The sequence below is a fragment of the Barbus barbus genome (assembly GCF_936440315.1).
Source record: "Barbus barbus genome assembly, chromosome: 3".
NCBI classification, from domain to species: domain Eukaryota; kingdom Metazoa; phylum Chordata; class Actinopteri; order Cypriniformes; family Cyprinidae; genus Barbus; species Barbus barbus.
Genome location: NC_136731.1, coordinates 41,875,448 through 41,895,335, shown reverse-complemented (window position 1 = coordinate 41,895,335; position 19,888 = coordinate 41,875,448). Strand labels below are relative to the sequence as shown.

Sequence of the window (19,888 nt, the reverse complement as noted above, 5' to 3'; positions counted from 1 at the left end):
CTTTCGACGGCATGGCTACAGCTCTCCACTATAACTCTTCCTCTTCGACAAAGCTGCAGAACATGGCCTTGCCCTCTTTTTTGGATGTTCCGGAGGGAGGGTTGATGTAAATTTATGGGTTTGTTAGGTATAAAACCCAGGAAGTATCTCGTTGTAGTCCCATTATTTTGTAGGCATTAAACTTCCTGATTTTTAAAAGACGATATCTCCGCTTACGTTGAACTTTCAGCGCAGCAACTTTGCAGATACTGTTCATGCACCAACAGCAACATTACACACTATTTAAAATTAAAAAAGTGAAATCGCAATCAACCACCCCTTTAAGATTTTATTTTTTTATCAACTTTTTTTGTTTTGTTTTTTACATACAACATCATAACATCCATAAAAAACAACAACAACAGGCATGTAATAAATACATTAAAGAGTCTAGTCAAAAGGGAGATAGAGAGGGAGGGGGGATAAAAAAAAAAACAAGTCATTCCTTTATATAATCATGTAAAACAAAAAAACACTGCTAAGCATCAATATTAGAGGGCTTGGCCCCATTAATTTGTGCTGTTGTACATTCACAAGTCATGTCATCAAGAACAGTGAAGAGAACATCAGCACAACACTCACTGTAATGTACATCCAGTTCCTGCTGATACAGATGAACATTAAGAACCAGAAATATGATGAAAAAACAGAAAGACAACGTACAAAGAATGATTTTAAAGTTAGCCACGCTAGCATTTGAACAGCTGAAGCAGAAAAAAACATTGTGCTCTATGAGAAAGATTTAAAAGCTTGTTGACAGGAATGATCGCTGAGATGTTAAAGATGGACTTCATGAGACGAAGGTCTTCTCCTTTGTCCATCTGAGTGTTCAAGAGTTCCTCGCTGCAGTTAGGGTTGCCACCTTTGATTTGTGAAAAACCGGGACACTTTTTTTTGGGGGGGGGGGGGGGGTCAACCCATATTTGCAAATATACTTTGTTAACAATTGTCCTGCTCTCCCTGACGTAGAGGCACTCCCTGACATAGATGCACTCCCTGGCGTACATGCACTCACTCTGGACTCCTTTCTACATTAAATACATACATTAAAAACATTGTGTAAACATATACTGTAGCTAGTAACTGAAGAACTCACACTGTTTCATCCTGGATGTGTGCGCGCGTGCGCGCGCGACGGACCGACAGCACAGGCTGTTGCTAGGCGATAAATTGAGCTTCCAATCAAATAAAAGTAAACGCCTGGCATTGTAAATCCACTGTTTGTTTACCCGTTTTTACCCGTTTACGGACACAGGATTGGATGTACACAACCATGAAGAAAAAACGGTTTAATTTGAAACCAGGAAATTCGACTTTAGAAGTACATTTTCACAAAAAAACGGGACAATTCGTGTCCCGGGAAAGAATATAAATTTTCTGGGACTGTCGCTCAAAAAAGAGAACAATCCCTGGAAAACCGGGACGGGTGGCAACCCTAGCTACAGTGCATGTGTTCTCCTGTTACCAGAACAAGAACATGCAGGAGCTTCAGTTTTTTTTTAAGCCAGAAGAAAATATCACATTGCAGGAGCTACTGCAGAATGCTGTTGGTAAAGCCATGTGGAGTCGAAGAGGACAACTGGACCTGTTCCTGCGGTTTCTGATAGCATTACACTGAAATCCAGGCAAGACCTGCTCCAAGGTCTGATCACACATACTGAAAACACCACAGAGAGCATCAGACAAATAACTCAATACATTAAACAAGTGCAAAAGAATACCTCAGACAAGAATACCTCAGATGAAGCGTTAGTCAACCTATTCTACTGCTTGCTTGAGCTCAAGGATTATTCATTATATGAGGAAATCCAGAGATACCTCAGTTTAGATGAACATCCAGAAAGAGACCTCTCATCTTCAATGTGCACTCTGCTGACCACAGTACTGCTGATGTCAGAGAAGGTGCTGGAGGAGTTCAACCCAAAGAGGTTCACGTCATCACAAGAAAACTACGAGAGACTCATTCCAGCCATGAGATGCGGCAGAAAAGCCCTGCGAGTAATTTCACTGACTGCTGTATGATTAAATGGGGAGTGATTCTTTCAGTCACGCATGCACAACATCCTATAGGTTCTGCACTGAATTAATTCACCTGTTTCGAGTCTTCGGGTTTTTCGAGTCTTTCGTTCATCATGTGACAGCCCCATATGCGTAACCTATGCAGTCAGAGATGGAAAGAGAATTGATTAGTTCATCTCTCGAGTCTTCGGGTTGGAGTCGTTCGTTCATCATGGGACAGCCCTATAAACTTCACCAATGCAGTCTGAGCCGGAAAGAGAATTGATGAGTTCATCTATCGAGTCTTTGGGTTTTTCGAGTCATTCGTTCATCACGTGACAGCCCCATAAGCTAAACCTATGCTGTCTGAGGGGAAAAGACTAACCAACTCTTTAGTTTATTACCTGTGTTACCACATTCAGTGTTATGGAAAAGAACCATCATGACAGAAATTCACACATTTATAAACTGTAAGAAATAAAAAGCTACAATTTGAGACCAGAAGCGCATCACGTAACTGTAAGAGTAAATAATAATAACAATAATGATGGGGCCAAGCACTCCAGCAGCAAAATGAGAAGCTAAGCATAGCATGGAGCATCAGACCAACTGCAGAAATTAGTAATTGAAGCCATTTAGGATTATTTTAGTCAAAACGGCTGAAAAATCATAAATAAACCTCTAGTAATATGATTTATTGGCTTATCACGTTTGACCAACAGGTGGCACCATTATTCAAGATTCAAGATTTTTATTTGTCACATACACAATTATACAGGGTATAACCAGCAGTGAAATGTAAGTCAGGTCCGCTCCAAGGACAGTGCAATTATAAAGTATACATTATCAAATCGATGTGGTGTATTTATGTGAGGTGACAATGGCACACACAAAGTTTGGTGTAAATGTGCAAAAGCATTGCAGAGGTACGGCCTCAAGTGTCATTTTGGCATCATGTCTCAAATTCGTTGTTGTGGTATGTGAAAACTGTTTTGTCTATCAAAACAAAATCCATAACTTTTTGTCAGCACGGTCTGAAGATGATATGATTCGGTTTTGGTGAAAATCGGACCAACGGTCAAGGAGGAGTTCGAAAAAGTAGGTTTTTAAGAAAATCACTGTCTCAAAACATTTTGAGTACTTTCAGGTCATGGTCTCAATGGTACATACAAAGTTTCGTAATGGTAAACCAATGCATTCGTAAAATATAGTATTTTATGTCATAATACTCTATTGTAGTCAATGGCAATTTCATGTTTTGTTCAATTATAGCGCCACCAAGAGGCACAATCCCACCAATTTTTTTATGTGTCCTTAGAGTGTGCCCATACATGTGTGTGTCAAATTTGGTGAAAATATCTCATTTTGTTTTGGAGTTACAGACATATTTGCAAATGAGTAGATGAAAAATGACTGATTGTTGACTTTGTTTGCATTTTTGTGCCAATTACTATCAAAATTTTGGCAATCGGGTATTAACTTTATTCCGGCATGCTATGTTTCCGAATTTCCTACGGTGGTTTCGTGTCGATCGGAGTAATGGTTTCTAAGATATTGGCAAATGTTTTTTAAGCGCTAAAATGCAATGTAGCACAAACCATAAGGCAAAACCTGCCAAGTTTGGTTTCACTGGACTCGGCAAGGATTCAGGAGTCTAAAAATTTAAATCTTGTGAAAATAAGTCAATGCCACCCAAAGTTATAAGCATGTGAATATTTGATTTTACCACTAGGTGGCGCTGCCTTCTCAGGCTCCTTTAGGGCATCGTGCTGATGACCCATACCAAGTTTCGTAACGATACGTCAATGCGTTCGTAAAATATAGCATTTTACTACAAAATTCAACATGGCCGACGCCCAAAATGGCTGACATGGGAAAATTCGACTCAGCATGATGCACCGAATCTAAAGAGACCAGTTTTGTGATTTTTGGCCAAACCATTCACAAGTTATAAGCCAAAATATGCATTTTTCATATCTCCTGACCACTAGGTGGCACAGTGCCGAAACACTGCAGGTAGCATCAGGTTATGCTTGTTATAACACACACCAAGTTTTGTCTCAATATGTCAAACCCTTGCGGAGATATAGCCTCAGATCTATTTTGCGTGCTTTTCGGCGAATTTGTTAATGTGGTATTCAAGAACAGTTAAGTGAATCAACTTGAATTCCATAACGTTGTGCCATCATGGTCTGTAGATGATCTGAGCCAATTTTGGTGAAAATCGGATGAACCGTCTTGGATGATTTCGAAAAAGTAGGTTTTACAAACAATTGAAAATAGCAAAAAAAAACTTCAACTCGGCTTGAGCCAAGGATTCAGAGGAAAAAATAATTTTAATTTTGTGGCTTACGGTTCAAAAGTTATTAGCATAAACATGAGTTAAACTTTGGACAAGTGGTGGTGCTAGAGAATTTGAGAGAGACACTCCAAATGTGGTGTGGTTAGTATTGACACTATCCTCTATCAGTGTGCCAAATTTTACAACTTTCCCGCAACCGTTTCTATGGGCTGCCATAGACTAGATGAACTAATCAATTCTCTTTCCAGCTCTGATTGCATTGGTGAAGTTTATGGGGCTGTCACGTGATGAACGAACGACTCAAACCTGAAGACTTGTCAGATAAGAGGTGAGGTGAGCTAATCATAGACTAAAGACCTAGGTAAACAATGAATAATTTGTTTTCTGTTTCTTATACCATTATAGTTTTGAATGTGAGCGTTTACATTTCCACATGTCTCACATTGATAATTATCATATGAACAGTGCACGCTGTTCGTAGGCGTGATCACATTACAGATAATGAGCTCAGACAGAAGGGAACTGTACCTCGCGTTAGTTTCATACGGATTACTTAAAACACAGAATATATGTGTTCGATCAGACTTAAAATACACAAACAAATTAAAAGTAGACACTTCAAGCATTCCATAGATATGTCCCTCATGTCTGTGTGTCAAATATTCGCTGAGTTTCAGTTCATTTTATTGATGCATTTCAGAATGATATTCGCGGAGACTGAGATGGCTGAAAGCACACCATGTATATTTTCTTTATTTTACAAAAGCACACTGTTTTGTTGATATTGTGAATGTACACAAATAACAGTAGACCCTTTTACAGATTCAAATCATGAATTGCACTTATATTACGGAGCATTTTAAGTTCTTTTTGCTGTCATCAGGAAAAAAATGCAAGTGATGGCGCCATTGTTGACCCCAGGTGGTTAACCCTGGGTGTCTAGTGACAATGTAGAAATACTTTGTGCCTATTTTTAATTACATTTGTACTTTAATGGAGTATAACTGTTTCTGATTACTTTTTTGACTGAAACTACAGAAAATAACTGCACAAATGACTGTGTGTTAGTGATGTCTGACAGCCAAACTAATGTACAGTGGACTGTTGCTGTGTTTCTGTAGGTTATCTGGCTGTATGGTGACAGAGGAAGGCTGTGGTTATTTGTCTTCAGCTTTGAGTTTAAACCCCTCACACCTGAGAGAGCTGGATCTGAGCTACAATCACCAAGGAGATTCAGGTGTCAAGCTGCTCTCTGAAAATCTCAAGGATCTGGACAACCTCAAGTATATTGAGCAGCAACTTTTTAGGTTTTATTATTTGATTTTTAACTACTCAGTGTCTCTATGTAGATATAAGTCTAGAGCTTTCTAGAGGACACAACAACATAACAGATTTAAAGAGCATTAGTCTGAGCCCTGCCACACCACCACAAACACCAAGAGCAGTATTAATTGATACAAAATAAATAAGAAGCAACCATATAAACTCTTTTTTTAACCCCTGTGCAACCTTATGGACATTTTTGTCCATTTTAGTTTTTTATATATATATAATTTTTCCTGTGTTAATGCTAACTGCACAAATTTTGGCTCAGGTGTGTATTTTTATTGGAATTTTAATATCCCACCCTCATTTCCTTTAATAAATCTATTTTACACTAGGTACAAAAAAGTGAACCACTCAGCACCTTTTGGACAAAAATGTCCCCATTGAAACCCATTAAAACTGCTATTTTTTAATCGCAGTGCCTTTTAACTGTAAAATGATGCAATTTTTGTTAATAGGCTTTCATTCTGTTATCAAGGCTTCACAATTTAATTTTTTACCACATGGTGCCATTTCTTCAGGTTTGGTCTATAAAGGGGCTATAAAGCAAATACTCACTTTATTCTTCGTTTCTGCTTCTGCATATTATAGAGCCAATTGAATAAATAATGCAGCTATAATTGTGTGTGTGTGTTGGTATAGATGTCAGAGTGTGGTTTGTATGTGTGTCATAAAAAAAGTGTGTGTGTGCTTGTAATATTTGAGAAAGAAAAACTCTACTGTAAATCACAAATCCAAGCACTGTGTGCACCAGCAGAGTTTAGCTGGCATCTAATGGGGGAAAATTTGGTACTGCGCCCAAACAAAATCTTACTGAAAGCTCATTTTTTGAGATATCAACCTCAAATTTTTAACACAACTTGTTTAGATTTATGGCTTTGATTTTCTAGCAGGTTTAGAGTTCAACATGTAACATAAAATATATATTTTAAATAAAATATAGTTCATAAAGCATTTTCATAAACTTAAACTTCTATAACTTTTTTTTGGTTTCATTTTTTAAACTTTTTTTTTACTTCAATGTTAATCTGCCATGGGTCTTCTTTAAAATGAGACCAAACTTAACTCTGTGCTCCCAAGCTAAAAATAAGTATGCACTAGGTACACAAAATTATTCCTCTCAGCGCCTTTTGGACAAAAATGTCCCCATTGAAACCCATTAAAACTGCTATTTTTAATAGCGAAAATCACAAATCCAACCACTGTGTGCACCAGCGGAGTTTTGCTGACATCTAATGGGGAAAATTTGGTACTGCGCCCAAACAAAATTTTACTGAAAGCTCATTTTTTGAGATATCAACCTCAAATTTGGAACACAAATTTAGATTTATGGCTTTGATTTTCTAGCAGGTTTAGAGTTCAACATGTTTCATATATAAATTATTCATAAAATAAAATATAAATATTGTTCAGAAATAATTTTCATAAACTTAAACCTGTATAACTTTTTTTTTTGGTTTCACTTTTTAAACATTTTTTTTACTTTAACAATCTGCCATGGGTCAGACTCAGACTCGCATCTTCTCTGTCCACTTTCAAATCTCTCCTTAAATCATATCTGTTCTCTCTGGCTTATAAATACTGTATATATATATATTTTTTTTATCTCGGTTTTGCTTCGTTTTCTGGGTTTAAATTTTTGTCTCTCTTGTGTTTTTAATATCTATTTACTTATTTTGTAGGGCGAGACCCTGTTCAATTGTGCAGTTGTGATGATTTCTATATTCTTTTATGATTTTTGAATCTCTGTGCAGCACTTTGGTCAGCCGTGTGGCTGTTTTATATGTGCTATATAAATAAATTAAAACTTGTCCACTATGGACCTAAGTGTAACTTTTTTTTAATGATGCACAAGGGTTAAGTTATACAGTATATATATTTTTTCTACTATGGATTTATGCATAGTGGCCACGAGGCAGTACCGTATGTTGCTTAAATGACTTCAGTTCGTCGAGACAAAGGAGTTCTCTTTTCCCTTGATTGGATTTGCTATTATCATGTTGAGAGGAAACTAATCCAGATAATGAGGGTGTTGTGAGTTTGACCACCTCATGATGGCTGTGTGGGGGAATCTTTAGATCCTGTTTTGGGAATGTGTTTATTCTGCAGCTTTTTGGTGGTTCTGTTCCGCAGAGAACAAAGAACAAAATTAAATATAAATCTCAGTCTCTCTTAAAAGTGTTACAGTATCTTCTGGCATACAAGACTAAAACGTTTTGACATTGTTCTTTGGAGAGGAACTGAATGTGGCTTCTCCTTTGTATGAACTCTCAGGTGTTTCTTGAGGTATGAAGCTCTCAAAAATGTTTTCCCGCATTGATCACATGTGTGCCGCTTCTCTCTAGTGTGGATGTTCATGTGATCCTTAAGATGTGCTGATTGTGTGAAACTCTTTCCACACTGATCACAAGTGAACGGTTTCTCTCCAGTGTGGATTTTCATGTGTTGCTTAAGGCTTGATGATTGTGTGAAACTCTTTCCACACTGATCACAAGTGAACGGTTTCTCTCCAGTGTGAACTCTCATATGTGATGCAAGTTCTCCTTTTTGTGTGAAACTCTTCCCGCATTGATCACATGTGTGCAGTTTCTCTCTAGTGTGGATGTTCATGTGATGCTTAAGGCTTGATGATTGTGTGAAACTCTTCCCGCACTGATCACAAGTGAAAGGTTTCTCTCCAGTGTGAACTCTCATATGTGATGTAAGTTCTCCTTTTTGTATAAAACTCTTCCCGCACTGATCACATGTGTGCGGTTTCTCTCCAGTGTGGATCATCTCATGTGTTTTCAGGATTCCTGAGTGACTGAATCTCTTGTCACAGTGTGAACACTTGAACGGTTTCTCTCCAGTATGAACTCTCATGTGAACATCAAGATTATATTTGCATGTCAATCTCTTTTCACACTGAGTGCAGGTGAAAGATTTCTTGGCTCTTCTTTTTCCCTCAACTTCACTCAGTTCTTCATTCTCCTCATTGTCTTTAATCGACTCTGAAATAAAAGTAAAAATGGTTTATTTTCATTAACTCAATTGCTATTTTGATGCAGTTTTATAAATAATAAATCTATATAAATATAAATAAATCTAGTATTTTAGAAACTTTTTCATTCATCAATGAATGAGGTACATTTACCTTCAAATTATGATTTTTAAAAAATAGGGATCTATAGGTTCTATACGGAGAACAATTAGACATGTTTGATCAACTACACAAAAAAAGTACACAGTTTACAGAAAATGTCCCTTACTATTTGATTATTTAGCTATGTTACTGTTATAATATTCATGTCTTTAGAGACCCTCACCTATATATCCAACACGGGTGAATCTCTAACTGCTGCAATAGCAAAAAAACTATCTTGATATTTTAAGAATTACAGAAAAATTAAAGCATATTTTGTTACCTTTTTAAACTTGGAAGTAGGGCTGCACGATTATGACAAAAATCATAATTGTCGATTATTCCCTTGCGATTGTAATTGTGATTATTAATAACGATTATTTTGAACAGATTTATGCCATTGTTTGAAGCTGCATGCTATATTTTTTATATAAAATATATATTTTTAAAAAAAGGCTGAAAACAATCTTCCTGAACTTTTATTGATTTTCTATAGCATGGAGCCTAAAATGTCAACTATACATTGGTTTGGTTTCTTCTTTAAACAAAAAAAGGTAAAATTATGCATGGTATAATGTTATACTAAAACTAAAAGAAAAAAGAACAAATGGTTTACTAAAGCTATATATTTCATTTACAATTAAACAGACAAAATTTCAAATTACAGTAACATTTTACAGTACAATTTATATAATCGTGGAATCCGTAATCGTAATCACGATTAGAAATTCAATTAATTGTGCAGCCCTACTTGGAAGGGTTCAATTTGAGCAGATGATTTTACCATCACTGTCATCGTCAGAGCGCACTTCCACAGTACATCCAGCATCTGACTCATATTCACGATCTCAACCATATTCTGAAAACTATTGTTTTCAATGGCTTCAAAATCAATATTTTGATCACTGGCAGACTTTCCACAGATCCGAGATTTTGTAACATAAGTGTCATTTTTCATGTAACATGACATGTTTTAATAATATTTTGTACACTATAGTTGTGTAATATTTGAGGACTTGTGTTATTTTTTATTTGAATTAATTTAGTAATGTTGGTATATAACTGGGCTTATTAAACTAGTGAAATTAATGTAAAATTCACTTAAATTACACCGATTACAATTCTGGCTTTGCTACTGTTCGGATGCTCTTGCTTATTGCGCTGCGCTTTGCTCCCTATTTTTGTACTTTTCTCAGATCTCTCTAATATTTTAACTTCAGCAGATCAGCACAGTGCTCAAACAACAAATTGTTTTGGAAAAAGAAGGCTCTTTGCCTCCCACTGCCAGCAGTTTACATTCCAGAGATGGAAAAACACAGCTGTCTACATTTAAACAGATGAGAGAAAATGCCTCTCGTGGAATCTACCTGCTGCATGAACTGCCACAGACTTCTACAAAGGATTGCGGTTCTTGAAACAAAGTTACTTGCTGTCGTACCAAAACAGGCAGAACACACAGCAGATGGTCATCACAGAGACCCTCAGCATACAGCCGGTGAGTCCTGTGAATCTAGTGAATCTCAACAGTCTATACAAAGTGTAGAGGAACAAGCCGAAACTGATCGACAGACTAATCGATGACACAAACAGGGAGCGAGACCCAAAGGTACTCGAGACATCAGATTATCACGAGTATCTCGTATTGCTGCCGTAGCATCCTCTACCCCAGATACGGCTATGACAAGACTTGTAAACACTGGTATTCTACCACCCCCTATACATCTTGAAAACAGATTTGAAGCATTAATGAATGTGGGTGAGGAATCCGCAAATGTGACTAAACACGGATCGAGTCAGCCAGCAGCTAACATTGCTACCCCCTGGTTATCCGATGTTCTTCGAGAGAATCGGACCAAACTCAGAGCGGCAGAGGGAAAATGGCGCAAATCAAACGATCCGTCGGACCTGAGTAGGTATCAGTCTTTGCTTTCATCTTTCTCTACTGAAGTCCACACTGCCAAATCCTCACATTTCCACAACAAGATCACCAGCGCTCCAGACATGCGTAATCTCTTCAGAACATTTAATTCTCTCCTCTGTCCCCCTCCTCCACCTCCCACCACTTTGATAACCGCTGATGACTTTGCCTCTTTTTTCACAGACAAAACTAGAACAATCAGCAACCAGTTCTCAACTCCGCAGGACCTCCGATCAACCACATCCACCGCTCTAGCTCCCATCTTCTCCTTCTGTCCCCTCACCGAGGCAGAAGTATCCAAACTTCTCCTCTCCAGCCATCCTACAACATGTCCTCTCGACCCGATCCCCTCACATCTTCTCCAAACAATCTCTCCCACACTCTTACCGGCACTCACACACATTATTAACACATCTCTCCTCACAGGCATCTTCCCCACAGCATTCAAGCAGGCTCGGGTAACCCCACTGATCAAAAAACCTACATTAAATGCTTCTCTTTTAGATAACTACAGACCTGTCTCTCTCCTTCCATTCATAGGGAAAACACTCGAACGAGCTGTCTTCAACCAGCTCTCGCGGTTTCTTTCACAGTACAACAAGCTGGATGCTAAACAGTCAGGTTTCAGGAGTGGCCATTCAACAGAGACTGCGCTACTCTCAGTCACTGAAGCCCTGCGAACTGCAAAGGCTGATTCCAAATCGTCAGTCCTCATTCTGCTGGATCTCTCTGCTGCTTTTGACACTGTCAATCATCAGATTCTCCTGTCTACACTCTCTTCACTGGGCATCACTGGAATTCCACTTCGCTGGTTTGAATCCTATCTCACCGGTAGATCCTTCAGGGTGACCTGGGGAGGGGAGGTATCCAAACCACATCAACTGATCACTGGAGTTCCTCAGGGATCGGCTCTTGGACCCCTCCTCTTCTCCACGTACACTACATCGCTGGGACCCATCATACATGCACATGGCTTCTCCTATCACTGCTACGCCGATGACACGCAGCTCTATCTCTCTTTTCAACCAGATGACCCAACGGTAGCTGCACGGATCTCAGGCTGCCTGGCGGACATCTCGGCATGGATGAAAGAACATCACCTACAGCTCAACCTGGCAAAGACGGAACTTCTGGTCTTCCCTGCCACTCCGACTCTACGGCATGACTTCACGATTCAGTTCGGCTCATCAATGATTACCCCATCAACTTCGGTCAGAAATCTTGGTGTAATCTTTGATGACCAGCTGACCTTCAAAGAGCACATTGCAAAGACTGCTCGTTCCTGCAGGTTTGCACTACACAACATCAGAAAGATCAGGCCCTTTCTGACAGAGCATGCTGCGCAACTTCTTGTCCAGGCCCTGGTTGTTTCTAGACTGGACTACTGCAATGCTCTTCTGGCTGGTCTGCCATCAAACGCAATCAAACCTCTACAAATGATTCAGAATGCAGCGGCACGATTGATCTTCAACGAGCCCAAAAGAGCGCATGTTACACCTCTCCTCATCTCCTTGCACTGGCTACCAGTGGCAGCTCGCATCCAGTTCAAGTCACTGATGCTTGCGTACAGATCTACCACAGGCTCTGCACCCTCCTACTTCCACTCACTATTACGAACCTACATCCCCTCCAGAAGTTTGAGATCTGCTAGTGAGCGATGCCTTGTGGTACCATCACAGAGAGGCTCAAAATCACTCTCCAGAACATTCTCGTTCACCATTCCTGGCTGGTGGAATAATCTTCCCACCCCTATCCGGAACGCCGGATCCCTGGCAACCTTCAAGCAACAACTGAAAACTCATCTCTTTCGGCAGTACTTGACTTCATCCTAAACTCAAAAAAAAAAAAAAAAAAAAACTTTCCCTCTATCTTTCTCACCACCTACTAGCTTGCACTTATTTGAACAATGACTGAGACTTGGTGTTACGAGCACTTCCTCTGTCTGACTGCCTCTTCAAGATGAATCGCTTTTTGTATTCCCCAATTGTAAGTCGCTTTGGATAAAAGCGTCTGCCAAATGACTAAATGTAAATGTAAATGTAAATGCTACTAACAGGCGCTCAAGTTAAAGCACTCAGCTCAGAGCGCAGCCGAGTCCAGGACTCTGATAGTGGGCGACTCTATTATCAGAAACATCAGTAGCAGGACTACAATTACATGCTGCTTTCGTCAAGCAACCATCTCTGATGTGAACAAGGAACATTCTGATAAAGCACAAGACTGCAAATCGAGTCATCATCCATGTGGGTAAGAATGATATTCGGAAAGAGCAGTCAGAACACCTTAAGAAGGATTTCCGCCCACAAAGCTCATCACATGCAGACTGTGATGTATTACAAAAGCTCCGCACTCAAGGATGAATTTCTGGAAAACAGCCAGGGAAGCCAGGACAACATATCACAGTCACCGGAAACACAAGAGCCAGAGCCCATCTCACCAGACACATTATCCCTCTCTCCAGCATCTCCACTTCTAAGCTTCTCACAGAAATTGGAGGAACTGGTGTATGCTGGGACCAAACACTTCCACTCTTTTGCTGCAAGCCACCAGATAGCAACTAAAAAACGGCAGGCCCCACAAACACCAAAGACTGCAGGCCCAGCTTGCCCCCCTCCTCCTGTGAGAGCTCGCTGGCCGCTGCCACAATGCCAGGGCCCAAACTAGGGCAATGCGATTTGGGAAAAATATCTAATTGCCATTTATTTTGACAGATATAGCGATTTTAAATTTGCAAAGTCAAGCTTCAGCTCAAAATTGTCAATAATGTGCAGCACAGTATGAGTATCGTTACCCTGCTGAAAATTGTTATTTTATTTATTTTTTTCCTTTCTATGTTTACTATTGAAATGTTGTTGTATGCATTTGTCAATTTTATTTAATTTCTGTATTTTCTTAAATGGGTGTGTATAGAGTATTTACAGAGTGTTAACTTTTAGTTCTAGTTACTTTTTCTCATTTGTAAGTCGCTTTGGATAAAAGCATCTGCTAAATGACTAAAAGTAAAGTAAAAAAAAAAAAAAAAAAAAAACCTTGACAGAAATTCTTATAGTTTCCATAAAACCATTACAAAATCCCTTTTTGTTTTGGGCATTATTCAATAGGAATTACTGTTGTTCTATCATTTGCCATCTCCTAGATTAGATACCACCAATAGAATGCATCAAATACCACTAGACACCATTATAGTTTACATTAAAACCAATACAATTTCCATTAGAACCCTTAAATCCATTACATTTTCTATTGTGTTTTGGGACGGGTTCTACATTTTTTTTTTCAGCAGGGTAAGATTATAATGGTATTACTACTTTTACAGAATTACTGAATTTCACAGGAAATATTTGTTTATTTTTTTTTTATAAATAAAGAACTGTATTTCTTTAGTCAGTTAATAAAGTATTACATGTTACACGGGCTGATTTATTAATTTTTAAATATTTGGGATTTTAAGAACAAGTGGAAAATGTGCTGAATGTTTCATTTCTTCCAAGTGAAACTGGCAAACAGTTAGACTTAATTACCGGCGAAACCGCTATATCTCCCGCTCCAACAGCACCTTCTGCTGGCAGAGAATGAATTTGCATTTGCAAGTCTGTGGGAAACACTAGTGTCTGTCAGCAAACATAAACAAAAAGCATGCTTCAAAGCTGTTTTGAGAAGGTGCTTAGTTGAGCCATTTATTATTACTATGAATTAGGCTACTACTACTATCTTGCACCCTGCAATAATCAGATGTGTAAAGAGTACCGCAAACCATACTTGAGTAAAAGTTCAGATACCTTACAGTGAAAATTACTCCACTACAAGTTACAAGTCACCAGTTCCAAAACAACTTGAGCAATAGTCTTAGAGTATCTGATTTTAACAGTACTTGAGTATTTTACTTATACTAAATAATATAGCACAGTGTTGCTAACTTAGCGACATTGCAGACCCCTTTATGGACTTCATTTCCCTTCAAAAAAGCGTCCAAACCTTATTTAGCGAGCTCTTGCTTTCCCAGCAAGCGCACACACCTCTCTCTTTCTCTCTCTCTCTCTGTGCGTCTGCTCTACGAGCGACGGAGAGGAGCAACGCTTTCAGTTAAACACAGATATTATGTTGTTTCTCTAATTTTACATGCAAGTATAGCCGAAATCACAGCACAGCTATTGTCTTTTATCTTATGTGTATTTGATTTGATCAGACGACGGCTCGATTATCAGGATTTTTGTGCAGATTAACATCTTGGAAAGGAGAGCTGGTTATGTAGCCTAGTCTTAATGGGTCGCGTTTCAGTCACTATTTCATATTCATTCCGTTGTCTGACAACAGAAACAATAAAATATATAAATGAAAACAGTTTTATTGAGAATTTAGCTTCATCAAAATATAGTATGTGGGCACAGAGAGGTAAACAAATGTAATAATAAATAATATATGTCATTTTGCATGTTCAGAAGAAGAGCTGCCCTGTCCTGCAAAAATGTAAACAGGTTTGTGTAAGTAAATTGCTCAGTACAAAGAAAGAGAAGTAACGGGAAACTGGCATTTCTTTTTTCATGTGTCTAATAGACATGAACAAGTTCTTTGAAAAACATCTAGGCTATAATAATAAACATACATTTGCATAAAGCATCGATATTTGTCCAAGCCCATGCTGATCAGAGTATTAAAAACTTAAAGTATTAATTTAAGATACATTTAGAACAAATTAAAATGTGCGATTAAATCGGATTAATTGCGAGTTAACTCATGACAATCATGCAATTAATCGCGATTAAATATTTTAATCGATTGACAGCCCTAATAATAATAATATATATATATATATATATATATATATATAAATAAATAAATAAATACAGGAGGCTAACAAGCTGAACAACATAAGATACAAACTAATACAAACTGACTACAAACAACAAGGGAGGCAGGAAGTGACAAACGTCTAAGACAAGGCACAGAGAACGTTACAAACAAGAAAGAGCTCTTATTTGTGAGGAGAGCAATCACATTTATTTTCTAAAACCGAAATAAAACAGAACACCTCAAAATTGCAATAAATAAATTTAAAAAGTCAATCTTTACTCCAATACTTTAGACCTCTGGCAATAATCATTTACTCAAACTCTCTTATGAGATGGGGGGGGGGGGGGGGGGGGTGCAACTTATTTTCGCTCGGCTGCTTTCACGCACGTACAGTGGAAAATTCTATATATAATCTATACAAATCTGGATATCTAATCTCCATCCCTTCGGATATAAAAAAAAAAGAAAAAAAAAAACGAACGCGGGGGGTGTCTTTGAGGACAGATCCAATTTGGCAAAAAATGTAGATGCAAGTGGCTGCAAAAGCTGGCAATATGTGGCAATGCATCTATAAAACACATTGCATGCTGCGATAAATGCACTGCTCAAGTGTCCCCTCTCCCCGCTGCCTTTCAGTGGAAGCCAGCAGCAAACAGATCATCAGACGAGGCCGAGACGATAATCAAGTTTAACGTTGCCTACAATATTGCAAAAGAAGAACTTCCCTTCACTAAGTTCAAATCCGAAATAATTCTTATGAAGAAAAATGGCTTGAACATAAACCCGATGTACAGCAATGATGTCGCGTGCGCCCAATTTCTAGGAGTTATCGCAGAGACATTGGAAAAAAGATGTCTGTGCAAATTGCGAACAGTGCGTGCATGGCATTTCTGATTGACAGAAGGTCAAACTACAGGAGTTGGCCATCCGAGGGGCATGTGACTGCAATGGAGGATAGTCCTTAAGACATTGAGCCATGAGATGTTCAGTTTGAAGCCCTTAAAACACTTAATTTAGATTTTCTTTTTATTTCATTTATCGTGAGATGTTTTAAGCTTAAATGTCAGCTCAGTGAAGCACTTTAAGCACCAACACTTTTTTAGTAAGTTACCTTTCTTGTACAATTGAGCTTCAAATAAAGAAGTTTATGTTAACCAGATTGTTAGTTAATCATTTACAAGTCAATATTGCCAATATGAAAATTTGTGTGTACCTAACTTTTGTGCTGGTGTACCTAAGAAAAAAAAGTTAGGTGCACCAGTGCAACAAGTTAGTGTAGAGCCCTGGTCGTGGGTTCGAGTCTCAGGTCTGGCAGCGATTGTAGGTGGGGGAGTGAATAACCAACACTCTCTCCACCCTCAATACCACGACTGAGGTGAGACCCTTGAGCAAGGCACTGAACCCCCAACTGCTCCCCGGGCACCGCAGCATTGGCTGCCCACTGCTCCGGGTGTATGTTCACTACTGTGTGTACACTTGGATGGCTTAAATGCAGAGCACAAATTCAGAGTATGGGTCACCATACTTGGTCACACACCACTTCCCTTTCCTCCTGATTGGCGTGATTCTATATGGGCTTCAGACAATTGTCACACCCATTGCCTCAGTGAACCTATGAAAGAGAACTAATGCCATGCTTCCTCATATCTAATATCCAAAGGTAGGATGTACAGGGTGAAAAGCAATGGGCCTAGTACTGAGCCTTGCAGTACCCCTATTAAACCATATATACACCTGAGTCTCTGGCCTGCTAGATAGGAGGCAGCAATATAGACTAAATTCTGTGTCTCTGGTCTGTTCAGAGGAGGAAACAACAGATACAGTCATGTGAAAGAGAAAGTAAACCTCCTTTAAATTCTATAATTTTATGTATCAGGAAATAATATTAAAAATATATAATCTAGTCCTTAGTAGTCTTTAAATTAGGTAAATACAACCTCAGACGAATAACAACTCATGTGTCATCATTTGGCAAAATGGAGAAGCAATGTGTGACAAACTAAGTACACTCTTACTGTTTCTGTAGAAGTGGACAGAATAAGGATCAAATGACTGAGTTCAGCTTTGAGAAAGAAACCAACCTGTTTGTTCCTCAGCATCTTCTTGTTTCAAGCTGAAAACTTCTGCAATCCTTATGTCTTCACTCTCCTCTTTAATAAACGCCATCTTTATGGATCTCAGGCACTTCACCAGGAGTAAAAAAAAAAAAAAAAGAAAACTAAATTTCTGGATGCGTCTCAGTCAGCTTACTATTTCAGTTGTCAGTGAACTAATCAGCCAAAAAACACTCAAAACTAGAACTACACATTACTAAAAGAACACAAATTATGCCAATAAAGCCATGACAGGTTTAGATATATCGTTTACATTTGGTATTTAATGATGTTTATGTTAAATTCAGTAGATTGTACTGTTATGGAAACCTTTGCAGTTGGATTGTGAAAATTGTCTTATAGCCTACATCTTTGTCTTCTCGTTGTATTTACACTGTTTTAACCAAACAGATGTGATCATTGTACAAAACATCTGGTTCAACTTCCAAAAAACCTGTTTTTGAACTGATTCTCGATATAGGGATCTTTTCTGTTTCTCATGTGTGGATGTGCTTTACTCACAAAAATAACACTCATTCATCTTATATCAAGCATTACATTGTTTCATTCAGTAAGAAAACTTTCGTTTTGCAATTCTTGGTAAAATTATACATTTGCATGAACGGTTCGACTTCATTTAAAGATTTTAAATGTTTAAAACAAACCTTTCTTCAGGTGAGTTACAAGTTTCGCGTTTGGTTAACAGCGCTGCCTTATGACGTCATTCAGCCATTCCAAAATAAAAGTCCCGTTCACGCGCTCAAATCAGAAATGCACATAAAAATATACATACAAATAATAAAACACATATCAATGGTGTTCAGAGGTGAATTCTTGCATAATATATTTGTTTAAATAAATGTTGGCCAATGTTAAATTCCAGAGAGTTTGAACTACATTAATACAGTTCATACATTACAATGTTTGTCTGCAGAAACCATTTAAGGAGCCAGGAACTTTTTTGTTTTATTTATTTATTTATTAATGGAAAGGGCTTGGTTATAATCTTTTTAAAGCCACAGACAAACACACACACACACACACACTGTTGTTAGCTTTTGTCTCGAGACATAGTTTGAGATTTAGCTGAAGAAATCACCATTGCATGCTTCTACTTAAATGCCCTACTTTCATGATATAATAGCACTGTAGCATTAACTTTTTACATTTTCCATAAATTGCACATAAATTATATATATATATATATATATATATATATATATATATATATATCTGTCAAGTCAAGTCAAGTCACCTTTATTTATATAGCGCTTTTAACAATACAGATTGTGTCAAAGCACTTAACAGTATCAGATTGGAGGATAGAGTGTCAGTAATGTATAATAATAAGATTAAACATTCAATTATCAGTTAAGGTATTTCATTATTGAATTCAGAGATGAAAAAAAAAACTGCTGATTCATTTAGGACTGAAGAAACTGTTTTTATGAATGGATCAGTAACCAGGTTTCCATCCAAGGATTTTTTTTTTGCGAAAAAAATATTTAGCGCTTTAAAATATTTACGATATAGCTGATGGAAATGCCAATTATCGATAAAATTTCTCATGTGTCGACAAAATCTTTTTCCGTTTAACTTTAGCGCATAAATTCCATATCGATACTTCAAATGTCGCAAAAATTAGTTTGGAAACACTTTTTGTCAAGAAATGGGGCTTTAACGCAAATAAATGTGGTGTCACGTGACAGAATTAGCCTATAGGTAGCGTCCATGTTTACGGTGGTGCTCACGTTAAAGCACTGTTTCCCTGTAGTTCAAAAGCGCATTAAATCATATTCATATTATTAAACTGTATCTAAAATTATTTTATACATGGTAAGAAAAAGACGAGTTACCTCTCAAACATACTTATCTTAATTTGTTGTTAGGCTAGCCTACGTTTACATGATTATTAATTTTTTTTACAGTGCACTGTTCAGTTTAAACAGCCTGTGGTCCGTGCCTTTCAGCTTGACCACCATAACCCCGTGATATTATGCCACGCATATTTTGTTTTACATGAACGTGAAGTACAAAAGTTTAAATTAATTTGTTTTGGCTTGTTAGCTTCTTATATTTTTATTCTTGCTTTGTTCTGAGTTCTTTCAACCATTCAATTTAAATGATTTGTTGTGGAGTGAGGGGAAATGAAATATTTTTTTCATGTTTCTTCAATATGTTTGGCTGACTGCATTTTATTATGACATGAACAGGCTGTGTTGTGGAGTTATGCTTAACTGCGCGCGAGGCGCCGGCACGATCGCTTGTGTTTTTTAGGGGTTTTTTTCCCTTGTAAAAGT

The 19,888-nt window shown here is 37.9% G+C and overlaps 1 long non-coding RNA gene across 1 annotated transcript; it reads right to left on the bottom strand.

Annotated features, from left to right (window-relative positions):
• Positions 1 to 6,680: 6,680 nt before the first annotated feature.
• LOC306854068 lies at positions 6,681 to 18,329 on the bottom strand. Its single transcript, XR_013782799.1, has 3 exons — positions 18,254 to 18,329; positions 17,577 to 17,679; positions 6,681 to 8,655 (listed from the first exon to the last, which is right to left on the bottom strand). It is a non-coding gene; the product is annotated as an uncharacterized lncRNA (long non-coding RNA).
• Positions 18,330 to 19,888: the final 1,559 nt, after the last annotated feature.